The 23612-nt window shown below is 35.6% G+C and overlaps 1 protein-coding gene across 1 annotated transcript in view; it reads left to right on the top strand.

The window, feature by feature from the left end:
• Positions 1-23612, top strand: part of LOC136836310 (protein abrupt-like) — a 634746-nt gene that overhangs the window by 222202 nt on the left and 388932 nt on the right. The window contains exon 2 of the mRNA XM_067100440.1: positions 4765-4882. The gene's annotated coding sequence lies outside the window, so the exon portion shown is untranslated. The remainder of the gene's footprint in view (positions 1-4764; positions 4883-23612) is intronic.

Here is a 23612-nt window from a genome sequence, read left to right on the forward strand (position 1 = left end):
TCTTAAATGTTGTACTTAATCCTTATGCATCATTTTCTTGGTCATTTTGTTTTCTGAAGCCAGTATGCCTATAACTAACAATGTGATGTTCTTTCACATCCAGTTAGCTACACCCAAGACGGTGGATGTTCTGAGTATTATACAAACTGTATGAAGTTTTGCTTTTGGCCTGGTTAGCCATAAGGGTCTTATATTTCAATTTTATAACCTAGGTTTCAGATTTAATGATCTTGACCTTATCTTAAATGTTCTAAAAGTAATTAAACATAAAATTGTTATTGGTGGTGTTTTTAATGAGCTTAAGCCCATTCTGTCTGGTATTGCTTTAAAAAATTATCTTGGACCTTAGCTGTTTAGGCTCTGTCCTGTTTAGTGTAAAGTTAAGTGGTAGTCTGGGCACCTTTCTTGTTTTCAGTGTCCTCTGCTGATAAGACTGTTGATCTAGAATATAAGGTAGTTGAGTATGCAAATGTTGTAACTAGTATTGTTGTTATTCATTGCCCACAACCGTGAAATAGGATGCTGCTATCTAAAACAGTTTTTTAAAGGATCAGCAGTTTCGGTATAATGTTGAACTTCAGCAGACTAAGCTTTTATTGATTAGCTTCATGAAAACAAGGCATTGTTTGTAAGGCTTCTTAAATCTACAAATATGTTAGTATAAATACCACTTGCCTCAGATCACTTGTTCTGCCGTTGCTGGAATACTGTTCTGCCAGTGTCGATGGTCTCCAGAGATCTATATCTTACATACGAGATTTGTCGAAATGGTGGTATCCATTTTTCCCAATAATGTTTATTATAGAGATGATCACTGAAAAGTAGCCTATCCTTTCTTTTGACATCTTCAATGAATTCTTTTCCAAAAAAGAACTTCACTTAACATTCTTTATGTCTTTACCCCAGGAATTAATATCTGCAGCTTTCTTTCTGTCTCTCAGATGAAAACCCTTCTGTCATGAGTCAACAAACTATAAACCCAAGAGGGCTCTAAAGGGCAATTAGCCTGCAGAGAGAGACAAGTTATATGAACGGTGATAAATAAAAAAAAATATGAGGGAAAGCATGACTGAGGTAACAGCAAGGACTTACCACACTGTTTGCTCACAAAGTTTTGAGCCAAAAGTCCTGCCTTCTGTTTATGGCAGTAAACAACAGCTCCATCAGCTCCTGCTTGCGGTCATCACCACTAAAAGCAAGACCTTATTACAAGCTATGTCATAGACTACCTGGCCTTGACTTCTGAGCTCAATGAAATTACACCACAAAAAGGTCTGATAGATTGTTCTTGTTTTTCATGATAGGCAAGGTTACATGTAGCATTAACTCATGAGTTATCTTTAAGATGAAAATTTTGAGTTTTAGAACGAATTCTCCAGTTAATAATAGTGCTAAGATTATCATTAAAAACTGAATGATATTCAGACTAATATAAATGTCGCTCCAACAGTGCTGTATAAGATCACAGTGAATACCATCCCAATTCGCCTGGGATTTCAAGTATGCCTTTCTTGAAAAGCAAACACCAGGAACATCCCTGATCCATGTCCACATTAACCTTAATCAAACTGGGATCCAATGAGTCCAACCGGGAACCTACTGCACAAGATACAATCCCTGTAACATCTATGAATACAATGTCAAAACGGTTGCAAGATTGCTCACAACTAGAAATAGTGAAGGAATCTAGAGCAGAAACAACATGATTATCTGTAACAGTAACTGAGTTCAGCCATTCATTGATCAATGTAATCAACAACAAAACTGAAATAAGCCTTGGAGTCAGCTTCCTGAACTGCGTCCATTTTGGTAAGAAAGCAGCCATAAATAGTGTCCTCCAAACCTGGGTTCCTATAGCTGGCAAAAAACAAAGAATTATTATTCTTCCACAGATTTTAACCACCTATTTTTCATGATATCTGCACTGTGAGATGTGGAGAAACCCTCTCTAATATACAGAACCATTCTACAAACCGTTAGAATGGCATTACGCTTTAGTAAAATGGCTGGAGTCAACAGTTCTGAATTATATTCTCAAATCAGACACAAGAGTTATAGAAAAAAATTGGATATCAAAATTGACAGCAACAATAACAAATAGAACAAACATGAAGAAATTTTACAAACTTAACAAAAACATAACAGGAACAATGTATACATGTAAAGTCAGTACTGAAAAATGCATATACTGATGTTCATGTCAATGTTCATAAGTTTGGAAGAGGCTCTAACACTACTCTAAAGCGCCGTGCACCATGCTTCGGTTTTTCTGGCTTGTATGATTGTTTATATATGTGTATTGTTTGTCTGTTTGCCAGGTTTCCTTCGTCACAAATGGTCGTTCTGTCATCTGAAAGCTTGTCTTACAAGTTAATGGCCTTCCAGGCCTTGTTACATACAACTGTTTGCTAGTGAAAATGATAACTGTAACACTATTTGTGTCGGATGTTTTGTTTCATAGAATTGGAATAAAGAAGTTTCCTGTACTCAGGAATATTTACAAATATTTGGAAAGGAAAAGATTAGTAACGATTTGAAATTTAGTTAACATAAAGTTTCTGTAATCAACAAAGATCTACTGTGCATTTCAGGGCCATGTCTAATTGATTTTCATCGATAAAATCTTACCAAAGTATCGGATATGGATCGTATTTTGGAAATAGCTATTGGAAGCTACAGCCTAATTGGCAAAAATATGCAGTGATGTCTATTGTGGATAATGAAGGCACTTATCATAGTAAATCAAAGAAATTTAAAGGGAAACTTAGCTAACTGTAGCAGGCTTGTAGATAGAGGCTAGTAAAACGTCATTATTGAAGGCCCTCCCACTCATTGACGTACTTTACTAGACACCCCACCTTTATACTTTATGAATGAAGACTCAGATGTCGGTAGTAGTAGTAATAGTGGTAGTATATGGAATTCTTATATTGTTTCACACACTCAGACACCTACCCTACTCTCTCTCTCTCTCTCTCTCTCTCTCTCTCTCTCTCTCTCTCTCTCTCTCTCTCTCTCTCTCTCTCTCTCTCTCTCTCATCTTTTCGATGAGTCTCTAATTAGAGTACAATAAGGGAATGGGCATCAAATGAGAATATTAGTTGTGTAATACAGTTCCATAGCGCAATTCACGTTTCCTTTAACTTGAAATATGCACCAATTCTTACAGTAATATTCTCTGTGAAAACAACCATTGTTACCCTGGAGTTCCTGTTGCTTCATATTGTCTCCTCAAAAGTTCCGGTTCACGTGTCCCTGCTTAGCCCTGCTAAATGAATGTAACATAACGCAAGTGTTCTAATCTTAACTTCCTTACTGCATGACCAGTCCCATAATAAATCCACAGTGCTTGGCATAGCACACTACCTCCCCTTCATTATTTTATTTGTGTGCCTCTGTGTCAGTTTTGTTGCTTCTATACGCTTGATTGATTTACTTGAAACTGACACTAATGTTTGTTGTAGGGTTGTTGAGTGGTTATCCCGGTTTTATCTATTTATTTGTTCTTTTATGGATTTTAAGTTACTCATTCGTTCAATTTTCAGTTATTTTGATTATTTCATTTACATTGTTTATTATATACATATATATATTTCATTTAATCATAGCTACATTGTAGTGCGGAATGATACTCGTAACTCACAGTCCAAGCGCTTGGGCTGTGCCCTAAATTTTTTAATCCACTAATCCATTTATAGTATACTATCTTGCAATTTCGATAATTATCGCATATCCTACTCAAGGTATTGCTTATTGTACAAGTACAAGAGGGTCCAATATTTGTGTTTCTAAGATCATTATCATACTACTGGGAACCTACTATTACGTCTGATGTCATAGTTTACGTCACAAATAGCCTCTTTCTGGTGCTTACTAAATTTAGCTAAGTTCTCTTTAAATTTCCTTGATTCACTCTGATAACTGCCTTAATTATCCACGTAAGACACCACGGCATATTTTTGCCAGTTAGGCTGTGGCTTCAAATAGCTATTTCCAAAATACGATCCATATCCGATGCTTTGGTAAGATTTTATCGACGAAAATCTATTAGGCACGGCCCTGAAATGCACAGTAGGTAATCTTATAAGAACCATTAAATTAAATGTATAAATTACTTTGAAAATGGAAAATTCCTTCTTTTTATTTTACTCACTTTCAAACCAAAAATGATTGCAAACTTTAGTAATATTTTTATGCTATTCATTTATTTTCAAATTTATGTTACGCAAACCTATTCAGTCTCTTATTAGGATGTTATGGTTGAACCACAAAATCTCAGTTTGCGTCAATTATTATACAACCATTTGAACTTACGATAGATATTGAAACCACACTATTAGTAACAATCTTTTGACTTTCACTAAAATTCAAAGATTATTATTTTTAACAAATTTCACATTGCGTAAGTAACATTTATTTTTGAAGCGTATTTTTACAAAAACGCTGTGACCTGAGAAGTTCAACTTACCTTTCAAAGAAACTTCGACACAGTTCTAATATCATGCTCTTCTCTCTCTCTCTCTCTCTCTCTCTCTCTCTCTCTCTCTCTCTCTCTCTCTCTCTCTCTAAAGATTTCTGTTCTTGGGGGTAGAGAGGGAGAGGAAGTGAGAGGCGAGAGTCGCTCAATCGAGGAATCTTTTTGTTCTAATTATGCCTTCTACGTTTATTACACTTATTCATGGTTAAGTCTATCAAAACCATTTTCAGTTATATAAAAACTTATATCACAATTAACTGAAACTACATTTCTATTTCCCAACGCAGTTATCGCGAACGTGGGCTTGTCATCATCAGACGACGCCTGAAAGCGATGGTCAGAATCTGCCTGAGGGCGTATTGCTGAGAAAACACGAGTTAGAACGTTCATCCCTGTCTACTCACAGTGAGTTTTTTTTTTTTTTTTTTCACAGTCCAGTTGCAACTCAGCAACAAGCATCTCTCAGTCAATCCTAATAGCATCGGGGTACAATTTAACACAGAGAGAGATCGCTTTAAGATGTTCTTAAAGCAAAGACATACTAAAATCGGTAATTCATTATTTACCATGTGCATCACTTACATACTACATAATCTACTTTCTATATAACAGTTCAGAAGCATCAAAAGTCCAAGGAAACTATGCCCTTTGAACGCCAGATGAAATAGAGCTAGGCTTACTAAAAGCACCACCGACACATATTTGCTGATGGTTGCTTGGTAGTTACTAAGTTTTTAAATAGGAGACTTAAGGTTAAGCAAGTCGAAGACAACACTTAAAACTAATTTAAACAACTCTGGACCCATATTCACTGTCAAGGTTGTCTTGGCTGTTTACCGATTAATCTGAAAGATGATAACAAGAAGTATATTTTCTTCATGGATTTTATCTGTCAGCAGGCAGGTGAGTAGATTGAAAGTGTTAACAAAAGGGAGTGAAGATCAACTTTTTGACAGCCTAAGCGCCGACAGGAAGTAGAAGATTGGATTGTGATTGTTGCAATCTCCTTTAATTCATCCCTTTCAAACTGGCACCATGTTGCCTAATTTCCTCTTATCTGGCAAACCGAAAGAACAAAATGCTCTGAGCTTGGAGAAGGTGCTCCCATATAAATCTTTTTCAACTTGGATGTCCTTCAATATTTTTATTTATTAATTTCCTAAATTTATCTGTTTTTCTAAAAACTGATCTCCTCTTTTTGTATTTCTCATTACCTTCTGCTACTTCTTTCGAATGAACACCAGAACATTATTTGGAAGCTTGAATTTTCAATTCAGTGGCCTCTATGGGCTTGTTCCATATGAATAGGGTTCCTCTTCTGAATAATAATAATAATTAGGGTGTCTTTTCTAGGATTTCTCTAATGTCCTTGGAAGAAGGGCATATTTGGATTGAAGTGGCGAAGGATATCAGTTATCAGGAAGAGAAAAGTCAGCCTTAAAAATCCTTGGGGTTAGTTAACCGTTTCTTTTTCGTAGCTAATACAAGGTATACTATATTTTCTGCATCCCAGAATATAGGATTATAACTTTACCCGCAAAAGACATGGGAGAGAGAGAGAGAGAGAGAGAGAGAGAGAGAGAGAGAGAGAGACCTCTAGCAGTCATGAAAAAACATAATGAATAAGAAGGGAAGATAGGATCCCAACGTTCTCTCTCTCTCTCTCTCTCTCTCTCTCTCTCTCTCTCTCTCTCTCTCTCTCTCTCTCTCTCTCTCTCTCTCCCGGATGCTCACAAACGTGTCACTGTGTAGCACCAAATCCCTTCTTATTCCTATTTATTTTTATTCAACTTCTGCTAAGTTTAATTCACAGGTGAACTTTCCCACCACAGAGAGAGCGCCACTTCGGATGCGAGAAATTTGACTTGAATAATAGATTGAGTGAGCAATAAGTAATCCAGCCATCGGTGCTACTCAGGTGTGTGTGCTTGAGCCTTGACGTACTTTATACTGATATAATTGAAAAGTAGTTTCACCCCTCAAGGCAAGAAATAATAGATTACCTTCAAAGGAATCAGAAATGAATGACCACCTGTTTCAACTTAATTAGTTATCTGTGCCTTCATGATCAGCAGACGACTTTTTCCCGCTTAATTTTTCTTCTTTTATCCAGCGATTTTCCACCAAAGAATATGCAATTTTAGAACCACCAAAGAATATGTAATTTTAGAACTAAAATTGTTAAGTACAAATACACCTTATTGCTGTAAGTTAGACCTCTGAAAGGGAAACTAAATGGCACGTTAATGTTTCTGAATTCAGTTGGTGATATTGCATTCAAACAAGTTACATAATTATCATGTGGCTAATGGGAGTATCTGCACATAAAGGAGCGCCAAATCCTAGAGATTTTGGAAATTACACAACTTATGGTTTGTTGACCAATCAGTAAAAAGTAAACATCATAACACAAATTCCTGGTAAATGACCCTCCTCTAAACCAATGACGACCATACTTCGGCCTTTAGCGCCCATTCCTAAGCAAGATCCACGGGGACCGGCAGTTACCTTGAGCTATCCATTCCCGCATTTACTGGAATCACCTCTAACAGCTATAAATTTGAGGAAGTGCAGCCTCTGTCAGGACAGATTTGGATTCCTCATCTGGCCATCTAAAGCGTCCATAATTACTGTTTTGGCTTTAATGGGAGGTCTCTTAGTCTTTGACTGAACTCATCCACAAGGCATAAGAGTTGCACTCAGCATGGGAGACTCGCAGCAGGTTGTACTAATTACTGGGGGCGCTGCCTTTAGGCGATTGGTGAAGTACAAGTTCACCTCCGTCAATTCTGGAAATGATTTTTCCCCAAGTTCCGCTCTCATTAGTTTTTCGTGGGCCAACCTATGAACAACACGATCCAGAAAATCACCTTATATGCACGTACACAGTCACACACACTCACACACACATATGTATATATATGTGTGTGTGTATGAATGTATGTACGTACGTATGTATAAACATAAACCTTGGTTTGAATACCAGGAAAGGTGTATGGTACGATTCTGATTGACATAGTGAGAAAGTAAGGCAGATGACAGAAGCAGAACAGTTTGATTTGGGGCAAAGAAGAGGGTGTGTGGACCAAGAGTTTTATAAAAACATTTATATGTAAGGTCTGAAAGTATAGAGTAAAAGCTAATGTGGCAAATAAGTACCTAGGAAAAGTCTGTGATAGTAACACTAGAGAGGTAATGTGAAGTATGTTGAGAATGTACTGTATGGTATGGACTATAGAAGACTGGCTACTGAGATCAGTGAAAATTTTACGATGGAATGGAAGTGAAGTAACTAGTTTGGTGTAAAGGCAAAAATGGGTGTGAGTCAAGGTGTCTTATGTTTCCATAGCTGTTTAGTATCTGTATGGATGCAGTGTTTAGGTTTCAGAAAAAGGGCAGTTCTGAATAGTATATGGAACGGTTGATGTTTACATAAGGTATTGTGGTCAGTGGGTATTGTAAAGAGAGACCGCAGAACTAGTAAAAGAGTTTGTACTTACAAGAAGAGAAAGTTGAGAGCAAATGTAAGCAAGAGTATGATTATAACGGTAAATGGAGACCAAGGAAGATGAGGACAATGAATGTTGATAAATGTGGGGGAAGAATGGAAGCAGTTGTTAAAGTATTTGGGAGTTGATATAACGAATGATGGCAGAATGAGAGAAGAAGTATTACAAAGCAACCACAGCAAGGAAAGTAACAGGGTATGTGTAAAAGATTGGGAAGGAACTTGAACTGTCTGTGGAAGCCAACGTCGGAATGTATGAAGAGATTGTTAAGGCATCTCACCTTTAAGTAGGAAAAGCGAAAGACAGTTCTAGATACGGGTGAAAATCAATTAGTTAAAGGAGGTTTGACTCACAGCTAATGAGCCTGCTGTTTGGGCTTATGAATGGCTATTTCAGAGGAAGTTTTACTGCACAAGGGGTTCATCCATGATTCAGCTCTTAAAATAGTGTTTTTTTCTGGATCCATAATCTGTCAGGGAACTGCTTAATGATGTTGGAGCATATAATTATATCTATCTATCTATCTATCTATCTATATATATATATATATATATATATATATATATATATATATATATCGTATGTGTGTGTGTTTATATATACATATAGTCTGGAGTGGAGAATGAATTCAGAAAAATAAGCATTGAGAGACACACTCGATAATAAATTATAGAAATTATGTTTAGTTTCCCTCGAATTTGTTGTTTTCCACCAAACTTATCTCATTAATCTTTCGGTTTTGATATTTGGTATATCGTCCAAAATTTCATAAGAATCGAAGTTTATGCATTCATGGTACTTGAAAGGAAATAGGTGGTTTTGGTATCATTATCAATCATATTCAGCTTAGGTTAGAGCGACTTTTACACATTTGCAGCAACTTGAAAGTGATTGTTACCCTAATCATATTCCTCACTTACTATTTAAAATATGCCTTCCCGGATTCATGTAACTGAATGAAGATGTACATTAAATCGGCTCTAAAGGTTCAGCAGCAGCCTAACTTGGTTAAGACCGCCTCAAATACTGTTAACTTGCTAACTTCGGAGATACATCAGTGTAGCCTGTACAAGGGACGTCTATCTGATATTTAGTTCAGGTATAAAATTTGCGAGTCAGTTTGTTTCAATAAAATAGATGATCAATAGTCAATTACACGGAGAAACTCGGAAGCTTTTTTTACTTATAGCGAAGTGGTGAATTAAGATACTTTTAAAATAGTCTTAAATGGAACGACTTTGTCATTCTTTATTAGGAAAGAGAGAAATTGAAATTACCAGATTAATATTGAATTACTTCTCCAGCTGGATTAATCAGTGCTTGATTAGCCATTGATGGTATGGGATAGGTTTGCCTCCTGTAAGCAAACCACCAGCGAGAGATGTCGCTCTATTTTGATCAAGTATCTTGCCTTTCCATTGTGATTAGTCTCTCGTTTGGATTAAGAATTGATCGGAACCATGGAAAAGGCAGTTCCTCGTTTAAGCAAAATCTAATCAGTGACCGTTGACTGTTCCCCTCTAAGGTCTTTAATTAAATACTTCCCGAAAGTGAGTCGACTACGGGCGATAAAAGTAAAATCTTTCACTACATAATAATAAGATCATCATGTTTCATTCACTGTTGGTTTCTCGAGAAATCGGGAACTTCGGTGCTATTGTAATTTAGGCTTGTGTTTATAGTTATCCACTCCTACAAAATTTTCGACTACACGAACGTATTTAATCACAATGCAGGATTTTGACTATTTTGACCTATAGCGTTAGATGATTACTCTGAAAGAAATGAAATTTAGATATAAAATTTGAGCTTTGAAGGTATGATTTTAAAAATATGTAAATAGTACCTTCGAATTTTTAACAGTGTTTTCTTTTCGTTTAGGTCATCCCGTACTCAGCCTTGGTGTTTTAATGAAATCATATGCAAATGAAGGTATGTAATTTCCAAATTCCTTTTGAGGATTTAAATAGCTCCAGTCCTCAGCGGGAGTTTGTTGCAATCACAACAATAGCCGCAGCTGGCCATGGCATTCAGTTAATAAATATTACATAAATTCCACCATTTCAGGGTTATTGAAAACTGTTCTTCAAGTAGCCTTTCACAAAGATTTTGTACAATTCCTTGCGGTACAACGCTCTTCTTTTAAGTGTTGTGTGTTCAGTGCAACCTTATGTTTTTCTTGTTATAGGTCTAGATTGTTGTTTCATTCTGAATGCACCACGCTGAGAATTTTGTCACAAAAACCAGCTTCTTGGTCCCACTCTTATGAATTTCTTATCGATTCGGCTGCCGGTGGATTTAATAATCCAGTTCAGTCATAAAGCTCCTTTATCCGTTTAGCTTTTAGTATTTCGGGAAATGGCCGGGAGGAATTATGGGAAACTCTTGTTCTCGCTGTTCCTTAAACTTTTTGAATTATGAATTAAGCAATGGTCTCAGCCACAGGGATTTTGGCAATGCTTGTCGAGTTTTAACCTTTCGGTTAAAAATTAAATTCATCTCAGGTCTGAATGCTATTTCGAGGAAAACAGAGTTCCCTATAATGATACCTTCGAGTGTCCAAGCATCATTATACAGTAATATGATAACAGTAACAGTCTAAGTAAAGGCAGGCAGCGAGTGCAGCTTCTGGGGTAAAACAGCATTCCTTACAAGAGCCTAAGTGTGACGAGATTCTTATTTAAAATATAAACGGGGAGATTGTAATGAAGCGCATGCGCAGGTCAAGCCTTCGTACGCTGACGTATACGATGCCTCTTTTTTAAGTGTTAGGATTTTTAATTAATTCTAAACTTTTCATAGAGCCAAAGAAAAAACCATTCATTTCGTATGTATCTATTAACTTAGTGGTTATAATATAGAGAAAAATTTCTTGCTAATATAACTACGTATTTGAAACCAGACATACCTGTATGTAGATTATTTAGGCCGTTTTTAATTTATCACTAATTTTATACTTCAGTTGACTTCAGCCTCATAATCATCGAAAATCTCAAGTTTGTTGGCATATGTGGAGACAACGTAAATGAATGCACAAATTTTTCTGGTGTACATGCTACAATTCCGGATTTTCCCGCATAAATGCAAAATAACCATTGCGCCAAAATAATCATACTGTCATCGTTTAGGTCTTTATTCCATGCAAAACCTTTTTGCTAGAAATATTCGAATGAATCATTCATTTTCTATATATATATATATATATATATATATATATATATATATATATATATATATATATATATATATATGTGTGTGTGTGTGTGTGTGTGTGTGTAGCCAATATATGTATATATATTTATATATATATATATATATATATATATATATATATATATATATATATATATATATATATATATATATATATATGCATATATTTAGATTCTGTTACGTAGTTATTTATCTCCATACAGATGGTTCCGATCTGTTCATTTCTTTCACTACCATATGCTGAATTTTCCTGAATACACATTGAAAAATCATGTTGCTCAAGGAAGCTTGTGTGACGCATTGAACAGTGTGGATGTTAATTTACTCGACTGTCAGATGTGCTGTCATAACTTGGCATCTTAAGTAGATTTAATATATTTCTGATAAGTCTCCGGGTTACAGTACAGTAAATGGTCACACAGAAGAGCTGAAGTGAGTTAACTGTAAACAGTGAATAAGGATCATGATAGAAAACAGAGATTATTTACCTCTTAACTGCCCTGCGATAGGGTTCGATTTCCACTTTAATGTGTTGGTCATGAAACTGAATGGTTGTGTGAGCCACTTATGTACAGTAAGTAGAGAGTGCTTCTCTGCTACTTCTGTCCGCCCTCTCCAGGGAGGAAGGGAGGGAGGGAGGGTTCGCGGGATAGAGGCGGTAATATTCCTTCCTTTGGGCTCTGCGGCGATTCCGTCCGTGCCAGTCACGTGCAGTGGAGATGTGCTTACGTGTCTCGAATCGTTTCTCTCAATAAATTGCAAACGGCTGTTGACTATTCTCAGCGAGGCCCATTTAGATTTAAGTTAGGATTGTGTTGCCTTGGCGAGCATTCTTTTGAAGGCAGTCGATTTGCCGATACGCGATGAGCAAACAATTTGTTTATTTCCTGTCTTGACGTCCATCTTCATAACAAGATTATGTACGTATGATATATTTACCATGACGTGAAGAGCTCAAGGCATATAAAAGACTAGGGCAATAAAATAATGGTGGTTTATTAAATGAAGCCAGTTGTGAGATTACCTTTCAATTCTCTCTCGGCATGAATTGTCCAGGTTCCCGACGCACGCCACCCATGGCGTTATGCAGGGTGCAAGAAAGTGGGCGCTTTTGCGCCGCCGAGCCTTTGCATGTGCATGACCTCCGTTCATCACTGTCGATATCTGCAATACAGCTAAAATGTAGATGAGATGCAAACCTTTTATGCGTCTGTGCGTGTGTGTACGTTAGTTAACTGTTATCGATATCTCTTCGCCAGAAAAGATTTAGCGTGATGCGAACCATTTTTGTGTCGAAGGAAGCAATTTATTTTTATTTACCTGAATGCATCATGATAACTTAAAACCGTCTACTGAACTGCTAAACATTTAGAGTATTTTTAGGTATCAATGATTTCACAAGTATATGTATATGTATATATATGTATATATATATATATATATATATATATATATATATATATATATATATTATATATATATATATATCTATATATATATACATATATATCTATATATATACATAAATATATATATATATATATATATATATATATATATATATATATATATATATATAAAATATCCATATAAAGTAAAAATATATATATAATATAATCATATATATGTATTTATAGCCTAGCTTATGTAACAAAGTCCGTAGAAACTGCCTGATAGCTTCCTGAAAGAGCTCAGTGCTGATTTTTATAGAAATCATATATCTTCTTTTCTTCTTCACTGAATTTTTAACATTATTGTATACCCATTTTTATATATATATATATATATATATATATATATATTTATAAGGACATATATATATATATATATATATATATATATATATATATATATATATATATATATATATATATATATATATATATATATAATAGCCGACCAACCCAGCACTGCCCGGGAAAACTCTTGAGTGACAACCGATGAACTCTCTCTCTCTCTCTCTCTCTCTCTCTCTCTCTCTCTCTCTCTCTCTCCATTTTCCTGTTAAGATAGTTGCTTCAGTTACATTGCCTAACACTTTTGACATTTTATATGTCACCCCTTCTCATCCCCCATTTCTGTCGGGACTGAACTGGGATTTAAAGGGCATCAAGAGTGTGAGTATTCATCTCAGCAACCTCGAAAACTGTGGACTAGACACTAATATCTGTCATTTTTGACATTTTATTATTCACCCCTTCTCATCCCCCCCTTCCTATCAGGGCTGAACTTGGACTTAAAGGCATCGGGAGTGTGACTATTAATCTCAGCAACCTCTAAAACTATGGATTAGACACTTAATATCTGTCGTTTTCGGCTATTTTTACCACCCCTGATGGTGCCACTGATGTCTTACCACCCCCCTCTCCCCACAGTATTTTTTTCCAGATAGTAAGTCATATGTATACCAAAATGAAGTATGATAAACCCACAGGGTTTATTTAATTTCTAAGTCTATGGGCAGAACCAGCCCTGTTTCAGGGAAGTCCTTCCCACCCCACCCCTCACCCTTTGGTGCTAGTGATGTCTTACCCCCACAGTATTCTTTTGCAGACAGGAAGTCACATGTATACCAAGTTTGGTTGAAATTGCTTAATGCGTTTCAGAGTTATGCTAGAACATACGCAGACACACATACATACATACATTTATACATATATTTATATATATATATATATATATATATATATATATATATATATATATATATATATATATATATATATACATATGTGTGTGTGTAGGTACGTGTGGATGGAAGTAATGTTATACGTCTGTTTTTTATCTCGTGGATAATAAGAGTGTGATATAAAATATAAGAAGTCTATTTAGCCTCGTAACCAAAAACTTTGTTTGTATATATACATGTATATATATATATATATATATATATATATATATATATATATATATATATATATATATATATATATATATATATATATATATATATATATATATATGTGTGTGTGTGTGTGTGTGTGTGTGTGTGTGTGTGTTTTGTGTTGTGTGTGTGTGTTTGCTTAAATCACGATGACTTCTGATGTATCTATGCAGTTGTATCAAAAGGAAAATGAAACTGGTTATAAATCCAGATCGGTTTCGTCCTTATATATTAAACATCCTCCAGAAGACTGATACATGGCGATAGAAATTGACAATATGTATGCTAGAGTGAAAGCACAACCGAAACTACAGGCGGTTTGAAACAAAATTTTGTAATACGCCTGACAAGTGAGGAAGGAAGAGGGATGAGGAATCCACAGTACAGTACTCTGATCTCTCTATTTTGGATGACCTATTGCGCAGAAGTAGTAATCGGTTTAAATACAGTGTGCAAAGGTGTCAATATTTCTGCCTCGTATTTTTCTTGTCAAAGCAATGAAGTAAAAAGATCAGTTTTCACAACCATGTTTTTAAGAGCATTACGTGTGTAAAGCATTGAGTACATCGGTGGTTAAAAATACACAATTAGGAATAAAGACGAGAAATTAAGATATCCTGATTTTGTATAAGACAGTGCACTAAGCGCGGCAAAAAGCTTTTGCAATAACAACAAAGAAACTTACAAGGAAAAAACTTTAAAAATATGGGGCTAATTTAGCAATTAAAAGCAAAATTACTATGAAGCAAGGTTTTATAAAAATTCTCCCAACAATACTAAAGAATATGGATATCAAGTCTTATGTAAGTCATGTGGCAACTGGGCAAACTAGAAAGTCAGCGGAAAACAAAATAGAACAGCATAAAAATGTACAAGATATGCGCAAGTGATCATTTTCGTTCATGTTAGAGAAAACAGTTATACAATCATGCAAAAAGATATATAATTCCATTAAAGTACTGGAAAGAAACATTGCTGAGTCCATTTATGTAAAGAAAGCTTTTGTAAGATTATGAATATCGCTCAAGGCATAATAAAATCGATCCATCAATTTCAAAAGAAATAAACGAAATGTATAGGTATTTTAGGAAAGTAGTTGACGTGGGACAAAGCCTTGCTGGATCAACATATATGTAAGTAGAGTACTCACCTCAGACGCTAAATGCTCCTCCTTCTTTTTCCCACTTGTCTGATGTGAATATTTGGTTTCCTACTCTGTATCTTCTTATGTTCTTATGTACAGTATGTGTATCGTAAATTCCTGCTATCATGTACCAGTCCTCTGGAAGATGCTTCTGATATAAAAACGAAACCGAACTGGATTCATACCCAGGTGTTAGTCTTTGTGTTATCAGCAGGTATTATGGGATGAAGTTGTTTACCTCTACCCTGCCCCAGCCGACAACAACCCATCTTAGTTTACTAACAACAGATCTATAGTCCACTGCTTTTGTCAACAGATGCGCCATGGATTTAATGGACCATGATTTGATCGTCCTGTCTCTCCATGAATTCGAAAATTGGCCCTCTTGCTGGTAAGGCGAGTGTTTGAACCACTAAATGCTCTGTCAGTCTTCGAGCACTACTGCTTACCTCTTTCTGAAAGGTTTTGCAAGACGTCCAAAAGTGTCATTCTGTAAAGTATTAACTCATCCATCTGTGATTGCTGGTAATAATCAAGGACGAGGCAGCTTTAGATCCTCAGATCTACTCAACTTCAAATGATAACTGTAGGAGTAAAATATCCATTTACAAGTGTTATCATTAGTTTTATACCGTGGATCCGAGCATTTCCCATTTTATCATTAAATCCTTTGATGAAAATCTTTGAACAAAATTGTGAAGGTTACTCAAGAAGATGTTGGAGGATAAAAATTCAACATTTCATTTGATGAAACTTCAGTTTAAGGTATATATATATATATATATATATATATATATATATATATATATATATATATATATATATATATATATATATATATTTATATATATATACATATATATATATATATATACATATATATACATATACATACATACATACATACATACATATATAAATAGATACTGATATAGAAATACCGTCAAATGTAGCTCCAAAAGGCGTTAGTCTTTCGGCTCTCAGCAAGTATTTTTGGATACTACAGCTAATCAGATGCCCTTCTCGGCCTTTGCGACGACTCGCATTATGCCCTTAAGTGCCAGGTACAATCTTTATATTTTAGTTAAACAGAGACGCAGTGAAACAGAAGTTAAATGTCTAAGCAGTCCCGCACGAGCAGGAATCTAACCAGGCAACTTTTGCTGAGGGAAACGTCTTCCTCATGAGACAGGTATATCCGAGTGGAAGAGAAAGTGGATATTTTGCTCCCGTGATAATTTCTGTTTGTAAGTGGTGAAATGAAACAGAAATTTTGTATAATCAATACCTCCCTTTGCTTTGATAATTCTTTGTTTAGACTTTTTCCTAGAACTTTTTGAGGAACTGCTTACTTGAACCAGTCTGTATCGTAAATGAATCAACTTTTTTTTTTTGTATTTTTGATTTTTTAGACTAACCGGCTGAAAAATCAAAAATACTTCTTAGAAGAATGTCTCAAGGAGCAAGTCCTTCCGAAAATGTACGGATTCGCGAGATGGACTCTGCAATCGGGCCCCTTCCATCTCTCACACAAGATAGCATATTCCTGGAGGAAAGAATTGAAAATACGAAGTGCGAGATCTTTGTGCTACGCAGAGTGATACCTGGAACCTGGTTTAACCTTCGTCTCCTCACAACGGACCACGTGTACAGATATTTGGTTTCATTTTGTTCTGACATTGCTGCCTATAATAGCGCGACTCATTCCAATAGATTTTCCCATAAGTTAAATAACTTAATAAATAATAGCGCTTGGAACAATCTTGAGCAACAAGATAAAGTTTTAAATTTATCAAACCCCCCTTACCATAAAACAACACTTAGTTTTAAATCTTGGTTAATCCTTTGCCTTCATGCCAGACCGGAAAAATAATTTAGATTTCATAGTTGCTTTTGACAAATTCATATCTGATAAAAATTGCAGCTGAGAAGAGATATGTTTGAAAGGCATTTTACTAAATGCAATAGCTGACCTTAATAAGAAATGCCCTGTCCCCCGTAGATTAGTGAAAGCCATCAGCTCGCTAAAAAAATTAGATGTTGTAATAAGTAGATCCGACAAGGACGGCAAAATCGTGATCATTGACAAAGACTTTTACCTCGACAAAATCAACCAACTCCTTAATGACACAAACACTTATATCAAATTAACGAAAAATCCCCTCCGAAACGTCCGCACAGATTTTTTTTTAGAAAAGTAAAATTAATTGGCGAAGTAAAAAAAAAAAGAGCACTGAACTACTGCAGAAATTTAAAGTCATTAACCCAAAACTACCGTACTTTCATGGCCTTCCCAAAATTCGTAAAGATAATCTTCCATTCAGATCTATTATTTCATGTGCCGGAGTTTTCAATTATAAAATTTCTAAGTGGTTAGCCAGCCTCCTTTCCCCTTTCTTAGGCACATTTTCTCCCAGTCACATTAAACATTCTGAAGATTTCTGTCACAAATTCAAAAAATCACATACTCAGCTTCATAGCATAAAATTTTTAAGCTTAGATGTAGATTCCCTATTCACAAAAGTACCAGTACAGGACGTTCTACAGTTTTTGAGCGAAAAATTAGCCCCCCTGTTCAGATCATTTCCCCCTAGCCCTAGATGAAATAATAAAGTTAGTTGAATTATGTGTATCAAATAACATCTTTTCATTTGGGGAGTCATTCTATAAACAAAAATTCGAGTGCAGCCTGGGCAGCCCTTTAAGTCCTGTTTTAAGCCAATCTATACATGGAATATTTTGAAACTATAATAATAAATGCAATAAAACCTAAAGACATGCTGTGGATGAGATATGTAGATGATATCCTAACATTTTGGGATAATAGATGGGGCAATTTCAATGAATTTCTTTCAGAATTAAATGCATTAGTGCCTAGCATCAAATTTAAAATTGAATGGGAAACAGGCAACAAAATTACATTTCTTGACGTTTTAATAATTAGAGACACAACAGAATACAAATTTACCATATACAGAAAACCAACATTTTCACTTTCATACATTCACTTTTTTAGCTATCATGACATTTCTGTCAAAGCATAGACAGCAATTTATTCCTAAGAGCCTTATGGATTTGCTCCCCGAATTTCCTGAAAAAGGAAATTGAACTAATCCGTAAGCAGCTGTCATCTTTAAAGTACCCTGACCATATAATTGAGAAAACTATCCACAAAGTTAACATAATCTTCTACCGTCACCCTCAAAACAAGACTAGAGAGATGCCCAGCAATAAAATAAAAATCACACACCTGGACAGGATTAAGACGTTGACACAGACACTTGGAAACTCTAACCCTTTTGCTTTTGCCTACCCAAATACCTTAGCCAAATCCCAGATTAACGTCCAACAAAAACCAGTCCCCAAAGACACAGGGGTTTACAAAATCCCTTGCCTCGACTGTGACCAAACTTATATTGGTTTTTTAGGTAAATCATTTCCCCAGAGATTAATACAGCATAAACGTTCAGTTAGGTACTGGCAACAGAGCTCAGCTGTTTTTGACCACATAAATAACCATAATCACAAAATAAACTGGAACTTGTCACGTATAATTTATAGCAGCACTTGTCGGTTCAAAAGCCAGATGGAGGAACCAGCTTTGATTAAACAAAGAAATACAATGAACCTTTCGAAAGGAGCCTGAGACTTAGATATTATAAATAAAATCTTCCTCCAGTCAGTGATTAAGAAGATTGTCTAACAAAAGTTTCAGCAAATGCCGCACGAAAGCTAGGTATTGTTTGTAATGCCTTTATAACAGTTGTAAAATCAGTGCAACCTTTTGTAGGTCGTTTGTGCTTCCTTTACTAGAATACTGTTCTCTGCTATGGATGTCTGCTTCTGCCAGAGATTAATCTCTTCCAGATAAGTGGTTCATGGTGGTAGGTTTCTGTTTCCTAACAGTAGCAGTTATGACTTGGACAATCGACCAATGGTCTCTTGTTTGTCACTTTTTCAAAAGTTATAGTTCAACAGAGATCTTTCGCATTCGCAATTGATCCCTGATCCTCTTTACCTGCTGAGAGCAACCAGATTCGCTGAACAGCAGCACCATTATGCAGTAAATGTGCCGTGCTGTCGAACTTTTCAGTTCCAGAAGTTCTTTATTCCTCACACTGTTGGACTGTGGAACAGCCTCCCAGAGGATGTTGTGCAACTGGAACATCAGAAGTTCAAGCGAAGATGCAACGCATTACTATTCTAATACTATTCTCCTTGCATTTTAATACATTTTTATCTAATTATTAATTTATGAATTCATTTTTTCATTTTTAATAAGTGGGATCTCTTCTTTATGTATTTCTCTTCACTTCTTAATGAAGACCATATTCTTTGGAAGCTTGAATTTCAAGTCACTGGCCCCTGTGGGCTTGCTCCATATGAAGAGGTTTCAGCTTCTGGATAGTAATAATAATACTCTCCCTGAAATTTGTCCCTCTACAGTGATTCTCAACCTGTCATATCCCTAAGAGAAAATTTCATGGATAGGTGTATAATATATATATATATATATATATATATATATATATATATATATATATATATATATATACACACGTGTGTGTGTTGTATGTGTGCATGATTATGTGTGCAACTGGTACCTACGGATACCAGAAGGAAAACCCACACCTCATCGTCTTATTGAAAAGACACTTGACAGGAATTAAAGCTTGTGGATAAAGATGGTAAACTTCATAAAGAGCAGACCAAAGCAGACAAGACTGTTTTCAATTCTCTGTGAAGATATGGGATCTACCACGATTCTCCTCCATCAGAGTCAGGTGGCTATCAAGAGGCAAAGTGTTGTTGAGAGTACATGACCTGAGACAGGAAACCCTGAATTTTGTGAACTACTGACTGATGAAATTTGAGCGCAGATGCTACCTGGCGGATATATTTGAACATCTAAACAAGGTTAATACTAGTATGGGGAAAAATGAAAATATGTTAACATCATCTGATAAAATGAAGGGCTTGCTGGAGAAAATAAGGCGTTGGAAAGATAGGGTGAGTGATGGCAGTGCCGATATGTTTCAGAAGACTGCTGAAGCTAAATATGCTTCCACTCATCAAGGAGCACCTTGAAATTCTAGAATGGAACATTGAAAATATTTCTCTAATATATCTGCTGATCAATATGATTGGGTAAGAAATCCTTTCATCCATGATCCCTCAAGCAAGCCACAACTTAGTATCCTTGAAGAGGAACTAATTAACATCCGTAATGACCGCACACTAAAACTGGGAGTAAACTAGAAAATTTTGGATAAGAATTGAAAAGGAACACCCTCATATAGCCCTAAAAGCCCAGAAAATATTGCTGCAGTTCTCGACCTCATTCTGTGTGAACTAGGAATTCAGCACTGGAGGTCTAGATTGCTGAGTGTTGAAGAGGAAATGAGAGTGTGCCTGTCCAGTGTCCCTCTAACATCGAAAGGATATGCAAAGACAGGCGCAAGTGTCCCATTAATCAGGTATGTTTAATCTATAACTGGAATTATGTTGTCCATCATTCCCATGTGCTCATTAATTCATTCATATATAAGAATAGAAAATAATAATAATAATAATAATATTATTATTATTATTATTATTATTAATAATAATAATAATAATAATAATAATAATAATAATAATAATAATAAAAAAAATAATAATAATAATAATAATAATAATAATAATAATAATAATTATTATTATTATTATTATTATTATTATTATTATTATTATTATTATTATTATTATTATTATTATTATTACGGTATTACTTCATTATCATAACAATTACACAGGTGTGCACACATATTTGAACTAATATTATGGGTAGCCCTAATAGTCTATACCTTTGTGTCAGTTGAATATGACAATATAATAATAGTTATAATTACACTGACTGTAGAGTTGGTGCGCCGTCACATTCCAAGACATATCATTAATGCGCCACTAAGCAATAAAGATTGAGAACCTCTGCTCTACAGTGTCATGCAGAGAGAAAGGTTAATGAGCAACTGGATCTCTGAATAGAGGATATGGAGATGCTGTCTGAAACTAATTCTATCCTGTGTCGATGAAATGAGCATTTTTAAAATTTCATTGGGTGAAGATGATGGCAGAGAAGAGGAAATGAATGATGCTAGAGTAGTAGGGCTTATGGTAAGTTTGATAATGCTCATGGAAGTGATTGTTTTGGGAAAAAGAGTAAACTATGAAGAGTTTGAAGGAATACCCTGGAGTTGATGGGAGTAGATGCTATGGTAAAATGGTGAAGTGCAACTGATTAGTTAATCGGGTTGTGTAAGGTATGTCTAGGTGAAGGAAAAGAGCCAAAGGAATAGACAATATTGTTTCTTGTATGAAAGTGATATAGAGACTGTCAGAATTAAATGGGCAGAACATTACTTAGTTCACCAGGGAAGATTTTTGGCAGGATTTTTATAGAGTAAGTTCATAAGAATGCATCTGCTTTGCAGTAAAACATGTCATAAACACAAACTGTTAGATTATAACACATCACAAATGGACTGAATTCAGGTTATTGGCAGTTCTGATCAGTGCTTCAAACAACTATCCAGGTTAGGTGTCCACTTACATATGTTGAAGTGTTTTCAACCTGTTTGATATATAAGCAATAAGTTGCTAACATGTGTTTATGACATGTTTTACAGTAGTGTGGATGCACCCAAATGGACGTCTGGATGAAGGGAAAGTTCCAAAGAAATTATTCCTTCATATAGGGTTAAATGGGAAAGAGGAGATTATAAAAATTATGAGAGCTTGATGTATGGTAGAATTGTGATTGAGAGAGTAAGACAGGTAGCAAGGAGTGATATCAATGAAAAATATGTCTCGCAAATGGTGGGGATGTGTGGATCAATTTTTGTCATGAAACAATCATGTGAGAATGGGAAAGCTATACCTCTCATGTATAGACCTAGGAACAGCTTACCACAGAGCAATCAAAAGCCAATGTGGATGGCCTTGAGGATGTATGGTGTACAAGATAAATTGTTAAGAACAATCAAGTTTTTAAGACGGAAGGAAGCTGAGCATTAGGATATGTAGACGGGAGAGTGTCTGGTCTGGTGTAAAAGTGGGTCTGAGACAAGAATGTTTTGTCTTTAGAGTTATTTTGTATATTTGTGGATGGAGTGGTGCAAGAATGAAGTTTTGAATTGTTGATGTTTGCATCTGATAAAGTGCTGATTAAGGATAGTGGAGAGAGCTGAAGAAACTACTGGTGGAGCTCGAAAGTGTTACATGAGAGTTGAGATTAAACGTGAACAAGAGGAAGGCTGCAGGTGTAAATGGAAGCTTGGAAAACGTAGCAATGAATATTAATGTGGATGATGGAAGGATTAGGAACAGTTTATTTATAATGGTAATTGGGGAGACATATGATGGATGATGGTGGGATGAGAGAAGTTAGTGACAATAATTGAGATGAGGAAAGTAGGTGGTTTGTGCAAAAGATTGGAAAGATACCTGGAGTGGCCTTGGAAGCCTAGGTTGGAGTACGTGAAAGGATTTTGGAGCCTAGTCTTGTTTATGAAGGCGAAGTGTTGATGCTGAACGTAAATGGAAGGATAAAGTTTGAAAGTGTTGAGATGAGATGAAGTGATAAAAAGTGTTTTGAAATGGCTTAGTATTGTGTAAAGAGTGGATAATTTGGAAGTGTTAGGAAGGAGGAAGAGAGGGAGACCTAGAAACCAATTAATGGATGATATGAAGGTGTATAGGAAAGAAAAGACTGAATTTCCAGGAAACTTGAGAGTGTGCTTAAGAATGGCGCGTGTCCAGGTGTTTCGCCTTCTGTGTAGGTGTATTAGATTAACGGTCTAAAGTGGAAGGTTTCTGTACAGGGAGTTTATTCGTGGTGTCTCATGTGGAAGGTTTTTGCACAAGGGCTCATTCACGATTCAGCCTAGGTGTGAAGTGTGAGTGCATATGTGATATACATATCTTAAAAAATTTATGTATACGCAATTCATATGTGTAAGTTTATCCCTCTTTGAGTATGTGCCGTTTTTATATATGATTTACATGATATGCAGGCGCGCATGTGTGTTGCATAATTACGTTATACATATATACGAATATGCGGATAATCAGACTTTTCTCATTCTTCAACATCACCGCTTTCATATGTATTATAATGGCGCTCGATAAGAGCGTTCAGTATTAGGGGAATCTCGGCATGGTATGAAAAATAATTGAACCGTAACCTTTGGTGGAATGAAGTTGGAATAATAATTCATCTGCCTAAAATTGCCTTAGCATAATGCAGACATATTCGCTGAATAACTCCCTCCTAATTATGAGTGCTTATCATACTCTCTCTCTCTCTCTCTCTCTCTCTCTCTCTCTCTCTCTCTCTCTCATATT

Source organism: Macrobrachium rosenbergii, chromosome 4 (assembly GCF_040412425.1).
Source record: "Macrobrachium rosenbergii isolate ZJJX-2024 chromosome 4, ASM4041242v1, whole genome shotgun sequence".
Lineage (NCBI taxonomy): Eukaryota > Metazoa > Arthropoda > Malacostraca > Decapoda > Palaemonidae > Macrobrachium > Macrobrachium rosenbergii.